The sequence below is a fragment of the Boleophthalmus pectinirostris genome, unplaced genomic scaffold (assembly GCF_026225935.1).
Source record: "Boleophthalmus pectinirostris isolate CB_2022bp ecotype Guang Dong unplaced genomic scaffold, ASM2622593v1 HiC_scaffold_19, whole genome shotgun sequence".
Lineage (NCBI taxonomy): Eukaryota > Metazoa > Chordata > Actinopteri > Gobiiformes > Gobiidae > Boleophthalmus > Boleophthalmus pectinirostris.
Genome location: NW_026571140.1, coordinates 37,741,338 through 37,750,807, shown reverse-complemented (window position 1 = coordinate 37,750,807; position 9,470 = coordinate 37,741,338).

Genomic DNA, 9,470 nt, shown 5'->3' with positions numbered 1-9,470 from the left:
CGAAGAGCGGTTCAGAAGCCCCTTTATGAGTTCAAGACAGAGGACAGTAGGGCTGGGTATCATTAAGAAGTTGCCAATACAATACATACCTCGATACACAGGCCACGATACGATACCTATACCGATACAGTGCACTTTCGATTCGATATGATATAATTCAAATTGATTCGATACAGTTCAATAAAAAATAAAGGCTAAATCATGGCTGTGATACTAAAAGTGTTTGTTAACCCTCTCAGGCTCAAATAAATTTTTAGTATCAGGAAAAATCTGATATTTGGGGAAAATTATAATATGGGGTAGTAATATACAATCCTGACTTTTTTATACTTTGTAAACAAAAAAAGTATTTTGCACTTCTGGCAGGCCGTTTGTGTGTAGTCATTCTTGCACAGTCTGCATCGTCCACATTTATCAGCATGGATGGAGAAAAGGCTCCTGAGTTAAAAAAGCTCATAAAATATGGATGTGGAGTAAGTAGGTAATTGGAATTTAGCTGTTGCAAATCTGCAACACCTGCCTGGAGAGGGTTAAACCACTTCTTGTGCAAAGTTCATATGAAACACAAACATTTTAATCCTCAGAACAGTGTTAAAATGTCAAATGTGCTGCATAAATGAGTTTCCTTTCACTCCACAAGCAACAAAACTGTAGCTCTGCAACAAAATAATTTAGTAAAACACGTAAAAATATTCTTGGTGATACATCGATACAGCAGCCCACGATATCGACACTGCATCATCACATTAAACGATATGATATATCGATGTTCCGATATTTTTGCACACCCCTAGAGGCTAGCGACGTCACCTGGATCGGCTTTACTGGGGCCCCACCCTGGAGCCTGGCCTGGGGCGGGTGCTCGACATCGACTTGGGGCCGCCCCCCAGTGGATGGTAGGTCCACGGTCGGATCCATGTGTTGCCGGTGCAGAGAGATCTGGGCGGCGGTCGAAGGCGGGGACCTCGGCCACTGGGTCTCCGGACATGGAAACACTAAAACATTCCAATGTATTTTTGAACAATATCTAAAATCGAATCAGTGTGAGACAGAAAAATTTAACACCAGACTGTGGAACATTCTGGAAAATACAATAACAACTCCATGGAAACAATCAGGTGACGGACCTTCCACCAGAAAAGTTACGTAGCGCATCTTCAAGCTTTACTCTCTGTTCTGTATAAACCTGGACCATCTCCAGACTGAAGAACTCAAACTGGATCAGAGCTTTTAATTCGTTGAGCATTGATGGTGGAAATGGAAATAGACAAATAAAACAAAAAGGTCGAGAATCATTACGAAAACGATCAAATGAAGCTTTTGGGTGACAGGCAAGTTGTAATTTTCTAGCAGCATACTCTTACTCCTACTTAAGTAATATTTCTAAAGTAACAGTCCTATCAGTTTGTGTTGTGGTACTCGAGACAGGTTTTGGCCTTGAGACCGGCCTCAAGACTTGTTTTTTTTGCAGTCTCGGTCTCCTCTCAGACTCTTTTATTTAGAAGTAACATTACTTCTCTGCTGACAGGTTGGTGGTTCAATTTCCCCAAGTGTAAAACTACTTAGATTTAGACTTCGATTTTATTGATCCACAAGGGAAATGACTTGGACACAGCAGCTCAAAAACGTCACAATATATTACAATAAAAAAGAGTAGTACTGTGTAAAAATGTTAATCTACTTCCAAATAAGTAGCAATAAAATAAAATTAAATGAAAAAAAACAAACATTTATCTCAACAGTTTTAGCCTAATTACAGCTAAATTGTTTACTGTTAATTGTTTATTTCTCTGATCTGGCCAAGATTTTAAAACGTATATCAGGTTATTCATCTTGTTTTCAGGTTTATTATTGACTTATGAGTTGTGAGATGCTTCATTCTAGTCTAGAGGTCGTTTATTTTAAGAAAACTCAGTGAAATGATCAGTTCGTGCAAGATAATTTCCCAATTTTTAAGTCATTTTCTGATCGATTTCAGTGTTTATATCTTAAGAGAAGAAGAGAGATTTTCACGTGGGGCATTTAAAAGCACAATTTAATTAAAAAAGAAAATAAAACAAACAACAAACGAAGATGAAACGTGTGTGATTTTGTGATTTTGTCCTGGTGAGAAAGTCTCCGTCTCGCCCTCGGCTCAGGTCACTCGGGTTTGGGTTTGTTTGGTTCCGTCTCCATGGCGATGTGTCCGTGGGCTGAGGAGATGAGGTCACTTCTCTCCCTCGCTCCCTCCCTCCCTCGCTCCCTCCCTCGCTCCCTCCCCCCATCCCCTTCCTTCCTCTCTCCCCCTTCCTTTCACTTTCTGACCCTCCTCTCCCCCTTCCTCTCTTTCTCTTTCTCTTTTTGTTTTTCTCCCTCTCTTCCTGACACCTGTCTTCCTCTCTTTCTCTCTTTCGTGACTCTCTCCCCATCTCATTTTACCCTTTATGACTCTCTTTATCTCTCTGTTTTCTCCATCTACTTTATCACCCTCTTCCCTCCCTTTGTCTCTTTCTCTCTTTCTGATGCTTCTCCTCCCTCCTTCCTGCCCTCACCCCCAAACGTTTGAGCTGCAAAATAATGTTTAATTATTAATGATTATTATTCTTTCTTTTTCTTTCTTTCTTCTTTCTTTCTTTCTTTCTTATACCTCTCCTTTCTTTCTCATCCTTCTCTTTCCCTCCCATCTTCTCTCACCTCCTCTCCTCTTTCTCTTCTCTCTCTCTCCCTTTCTTATACCTCTCCTTTCTATCTCTCTTCTCCTTCCTATCTCTCCCCCTCTCTCTCTTCCCCTCTCTCTTTTCTTATAATCCCCTCCCCCTCTCCCCCTTTCTTCTCTCTCTCTTTCTAATACCTTTCCTTTCTATCTCTCCCCTTTTCTCTTCCATCTTATCTTTCCGTCTCTCCCCTCTCCTCTCTCCCTTTCTCCTTTTTATCTCTCTCTCCTCTTTCCCTCCCATCTTCTCTCTCTCTCTACCTCCTTCTCTCTCTCTTTCATATACCTTTCCTTTCTACCCCCCCATCTTTCCCTCCCATCTTCTCTCACCTCCTCTCTCTCCCTCTTTTACTTTCTTATACCTTTTTTTTCTACCTCTTCCCTCTCTTTCTCCCCCTGTCTCTCTCCCTCCCCTGCTTTCCCCCCCTTTCTCTCTTCTCTCCTCTCTCTTTCACGTTCTTATACCTTTATTTTCTACCGCTCCCCTCTCCTCTCACTCTCTCTCTCTCTCTCTCTCCCCTTTCTTCTCTCTTTCTCTCTTCCTTCTCTCCCTCCCCCTCTCATCCTTTCTTATACCTCTCTCTCTCTCTCTCCTCTCTCACTCTCTCTCTTTCTAGCTCTCTCCTCTTTCCCTCCCATCTTCTCTCCTCTCTCTCTCTCCCTTTCCTCTCTCTTTCTCTCCTCCTTCTCTCCCTCCCCCTCTCTTCCTTTCCTATACCTCTCCTTTCTACCTCTCCCTCCTCTCCTCTCCTCTCCTCCCTCCCTCGCTCCGTGGACCCTGTGACCTGTGTCCGTTCGGTGAGACTTTCCCGGGGTCATGTGTGTCTCTCTCCTTCTTCTCCTTCTTCTTCTCCTTCTTCTTCTTCTCTTCTTCTCCTTCGCGTCACTCGGGCGGGTGAGTGGACTCTCTCTGTTTGATTTCGGAGCTCAGTGTGAAACTCGGACACAGTTTTGAACCTATTTGTGAGAAAACTTCATGTGGGAACCGGAGACCCGCCCTCGGTCCTCATGACATAAGAAGAAACTGATGCCAGAATCATGAACACCCAAGACGACGACGCGACGTGCCCCGAAAACAAAATCACTCATGGAAACTTTTAAAGGCCCTGCGCTCCATTTATTTGAGCAAAATGAGTTGTATAAGCAGCTCTGTGTTCGCTCTGTGCTCTCTGTATCAAATTATAAGAGAAGGAAGTGAGTGTTAACATGCCAGTTGCTGTTCGCTCTACTGTGAAATTGTCAGAATAAGTCTGAGTGTTTAAGAGTTTTACTGTCCTAGAATCGTGTGATAATTGTTGTTATAGCTTTTTTGTGATGGCAAAAACTCTGCTCTGGTTTCTGAAAGTTGTGAAAAGTGCTTATAAACTCATCGTGGTGAATAATCACGATGTTCAGAATGTTTAAGGTAAGTGAGGAATAACTTTGGACCACTGAAAACTGCTTAAAAGTCCAATATTACACTATTTTCTGATATAGTGTTGCTTCTTCATCACAAACAGACCTGGAGTTGTGTTTTGTTTCATTCACACAAGTTTGACACACAAACCCTGAGTATTTAGGATGAGTTCTTCTGTCAAACTGAAAAAACTCTCTTCCACCTGGTGATGTCATTGTGGTAATACAGGAAGCGTTTTTAAACTCCAAACTCCTTCATGAGAATAATTTGCATTATTTCAGATTTGGAATTGCCAATCTCTACAGAACAAAGTATGTTTTTTAAATTTATACAGTGCTTTTTACAGACATATGTCATTCGCTCAACACTCAGTGGTGGTAAGTTACTATTGTAGCCACAGTTGCCTGGGGCAGACTGACTGAAGAGTGGCTGTCAATCTGCGCCATCTGCCCCTCTGACCACCACCACACACACACACACACACACGCACGCACACACACGCACGCACGCACGCACACACACACACACACACACACACACACACACACACACACACACACCACTTTCATACTAGACAATGTGGGTGAAGTGTCTTGCCTCAGGACATGTGTGGCCATACGGGCTTGTAAAAGCCTGATCCTGTCAGATCTCAGAAGCTCAGCAAGACTGGGCCTGGTTAGTTCTTGGATGGGAGACCAGAAAATCAGGAGCCACAGGGGGGCGCCAATCACAAAAGCTGTCACTGTGTCCTTAGGCAAGACACTTCACCCACATTGCCTAGTATGAAAATGGTGTGTGTGAGTGATGATGGTGCAAATTGGCAGCCTCACTTCAGTCAGTCTGCCCCAGGGCAGATGTGGCTACAGTAGTAGTTTACCACCACTGAGTGTTGAGTGAATGAATAATGAAATGTAAAGTGCTTTGGGTGTCTTGAAAGGTGCTATATAAATGAATGAATCCATTCATTAATTACAACTTTTTTTTATTTTTTTTTTGTGACTGGCCCCCCCCCTGTGGCACCTTTTCCCAGGTCAACAAAAGGTAAAAGGAGCTGTCAACTTGAAAACTACAGCTTCATGACATCACAAGGTGGATCAGAGAATTTAGAGCTTTGGAGATGTAGATAGACTAATAATAAAGAGCTACTAAAACATGTGTGAATGAAACAAAACACAACTCCAGGTTTGTTTTTGATGAGGTAACCATTTAAACATGACTTAAATCTCACAGGAGTCAATTTTGTGTAATATTGGACCTTTAAAAATGAACAAACTCTGTTTCTCTGAGAGTAAAAATGAGTTACAGCACCTACAGAGTAAGATTTATCCTTTTAAAATAATTTATTTATCTGTGATTGTTTAAGAACACTGCAAAAAACAAAATCTAGTCAAGTTCAGATGACTTGAAATAAGAAAGTTTTATCAAGATTTGAGCAAATTTCACTTGACAAGTAAAATGATGAGTTTTTGTACTTAAAATATGATAAATACATCTTGCTACACTTAAAATAAGAAAAAACAACAACTTTTTGCACATTAAAATAAGAAACAAAATCGAATGTTGCTTGAATTGTTGTTGATAATTTTTTTGAATCGACTCAAATAAAGTTAAATGTTCTTAATTTAAGTCATTTTAAATCACCTAGATGTTGTTTTTTTCCAGTGAAAAGGGGGAAAAAATGTGCCACAGAAACATAATTTTGTAAAGAGACACTAAAACAGATTCGTGTGTAGAGAAGGTTTCAGCAGGATTCATCTGAACACTGTTTTTCCAATCACGATGTTCCGGCTCCCGTCCAGGACACATTTTAGATTTGATGGCACTGGCTTAAGACGTCGGGATTTACTACTCAGAGTTACTAAAGTACTGGAGAAGAGTGTACTTGGCTGGTCGGGCAAAGTAAATGGAACGAATCACACCACGAACCTTTAGTTAATGGGCCAACACTCGACCACAGAGCGATGGCAAGCAAGAAACAGAACGTGATTTTCAACATTAAATCATAGAACTTTATTTTATATTTCCATGTGTCCTTATATCTGTGTAATCCTCAGTGGTCCATGGGCGTAAACTGGTCTCTTTGCTCTTATACTTGTTCTGATTCAGCTCAAAATCATTCTAAAGCTTCATGAAAGGTTAATTTTTATCCTGTGAATGTGACTTTTTTTTAGTATCGATGCTTACTTTAGTTTCACTTCGAGGTTTAATACTTAAGACTTGGGATTTGACTTGGACTTGAGACCGGTGACTTGATGCTTCTCCTAAAAAAATATATGTTTTTAGCAAATACTTTTCTCTTTACAGTTGATAAATGCGGTGCTGAATTTTACAGGAACAAACTGGAACATGTCTCTTCCACTTTTTTATTTGTAACGTTGGATATAACTGAAGTACTGTGGCATGATCTCATCAAATGTACTACTACTCAAAGACCCAAGTATTTTTGCGCCACAAAATCACATGTAATGGAATAAATGTAAGATTGAGCTGTTTAAAGTCATACTGTGGAACATCTCCATAGAAACAAGCAGGCGACGGACCCTCAACCGTGTGCACATTTAACGTGAAAGTGAAGTGAACTGCTTTCTAAACGTACACAGATTTTTGTCACTTTGTGTTTCGGGGACAGGCCTCTGACCAAACCAAACGTGCTTCGGCGACTGTGGCGGGTTTCTGGTGGTGAACATGATTCTGAAAACAAAAAAAGAGGAGGTAAAAAACAGGTTTAAAGGGACAGTCCGGAAATTTTGGACATAGGACCTCATTTCCTAGTGAGCCAGAGTGTTGGAGACGTGTGGAGACACTTTTTAAAATATTCCATCCAGTCCTTGTATTTGCAGAGGTCACTGGTGCTAGGCTAGTGCATGTCAATGGCCATAGTTATCCTGCCACTAAAAACAGTCTTACCCACTCCACAAAACACCTGAAACAAATGTATTATTACTCCAGACTGTCCACGTAAATGTCTGTGTTGATAGAATAATGTTTGAAATAAAACTAACCTTGTATCACATGAATCATTGCATGTTGAGGGACTATTTTCTCATAGATCAGTCCGCCGCTGCCGAGCTTTCTATCAGGAAGTAAAACTCACTGCTGCTGCTGAGACATAAATCCTTCAAATGCAAGGTTGGTTTTACTTCTGAAATTATTCTATTCACACAGACATTCACATCAACAGTCTGGTGTAATAATAGATTTTCTTCGGGTGTTTTGTGGAGTGGGTAAGACTGTTTTTAAAAGCAGGATAACTATGACCATTGACATGCACTAGTCTAGCACCAGCGACCTCTGCAAATACAAGGACTGGATGGAATATTTAAAAAAGTGTCTCCACACGTCTCCAACACTCTGGCTCACTAGGAAATGAGGTCTTATGTCCAAAATTCTGAAATGTCCCTTTAAAATGACTTGAATTCATAATATTAGTGTTAATTTCAGTACGTTTGACTTTAACTGTAAATAATTTTGCATGTGCAGAGGTGGATAGTACTGACTCACATTCATTTGAGTAACTTATTTATTATATATGCGTCCGGTCAAGCAGTAACGGAGGGAAACGGGCAGACCTGTGATATTCTTTCAAGTTCTTGACAAAAATTTTTTTTAAATTCATGTCGGTAACAGAGGGAATGAAATATGCAGCACTTTTTGGGCAATAAATACCAACAGTGATAACTCTTGGTTCTCACTTACATATCCTTAACAAACTGGTTTGAATATTTGCTTCATATAGTTTTCTACCATATGGTACAAGATTAGGTTGAAAAACCTCTTACTTTTTGAGTCATGAGATTTTTTATTAAGAAAGGTCATGGTAACGGAGGGAAAAGTAACGGAGGGAAAATTGTACAAACAAGTAGAAGGTGCAGGATTTTACATAATTTGTTGCTTTTTTCTTCCGAATACTTTAATATTACTTCAAAATGAAAGGAAACTATTTCTATAAAATATGTCAGTCCTTCCAAGCAAATTTTTGTAATTTTAAATACATTTTTCTTTTTTGAAAAATCACGTACCTTCATCAACAGTTCAAAGATGGAATAACACAAGATATGATGAAATACATCCATTTATTTACATGATTTTCAGGTCTTTGAAATTTGGGAAATAATTTTTGTTCCATGTTTCACACATGGTCTGTTTAAAACGTATGTAACTTTAGAACCAAAAATGGTACAGAAAAAAGGTCAACAGTTTCATAAACTAGAGTACATATGTATCTGTTCAATACATTTTTATATCAGATGCATTAACTTGAATTTTTGGCCTTGCTGTTTACTTCTGCTTGACTGGGCCCATATATTTAATTATATGGAGAAGTTTTCATACACAATACTTCTACTTCTACTTGAGTACAGTATGTGACAGTAGCCTACACTTATAATCTCATGTTTGTGGTCTGTCCTTTGAAAATACCAGATTTGGTTAATTATAGTTTTACATGTTTTGTCTATAAAAGCTGCACAGTGTAACTTTTCCGGTAGGGGGTCCATCAAATACTTTTCTCTGTGGAGATGTTGAAATGTTATTGCTTTATCTGGAATGTTTTCACAGTATGGCATTAAACATTTCTATCTCCATGGAGACCAAACCAGACCATGTTACAGGTCAGATCTGTGGAGAGGCGACCCCTCTCACAGTCAGAACGTCTGTTTTTCGAGATAATTTTGAGCTATAAAACCATCTGTAATTGAATAAATGTAAATTAGAGCTGTTTAAAATCATACTGTGGAACATTCAAAGCAGAACAATAACATCTCCATTCAAAATAAAAACAGGTGTTGGACCCGTCACCAGAAAAGTTACACAATAAATGCACCTTCAAACGTCAAATAGTTGTTTTCTCTCGCTTGAGTAGTTTCATATTTGTGTGTGTTGTTTGGAGAGATTTATGGAGCGTGGAGCCCAGAGGAGCAGCAGGACGTGAGCTCACAGGAAGAGTCTCTATGTGACTTCATCTCAACAAACACACGGCTACAACTGTCACGGATCCGGACCGCGCTCCCACGTATCTGGAGGATCTGGAGTATCAGGAGGATCAGGAGGATCAGGAGGGAGGGGCAGAGGGGAACTGGAACAAAAGGCTGTTGAATACATTACAATGGAGTCAGTATGTTCAGAGGAGGGTTTCTACACAGTCAGAATTCAATACAAATATTACTGGTGCAGGATTTAAAGTACGCTGCAAGAAAAGTACTCACAAGTAGGGCTGGGTATCATTAAGAAGTTGCCGATACGATACATACCTCGATACATAGGCCAAGATACGATACATGCCTCGATACATAGGCCACGGTACGATACATGCCTCGATACATAGGCCACGATACAATGCATACCTCGATACATAGGCCACGATACGATGCATACCTCAATACA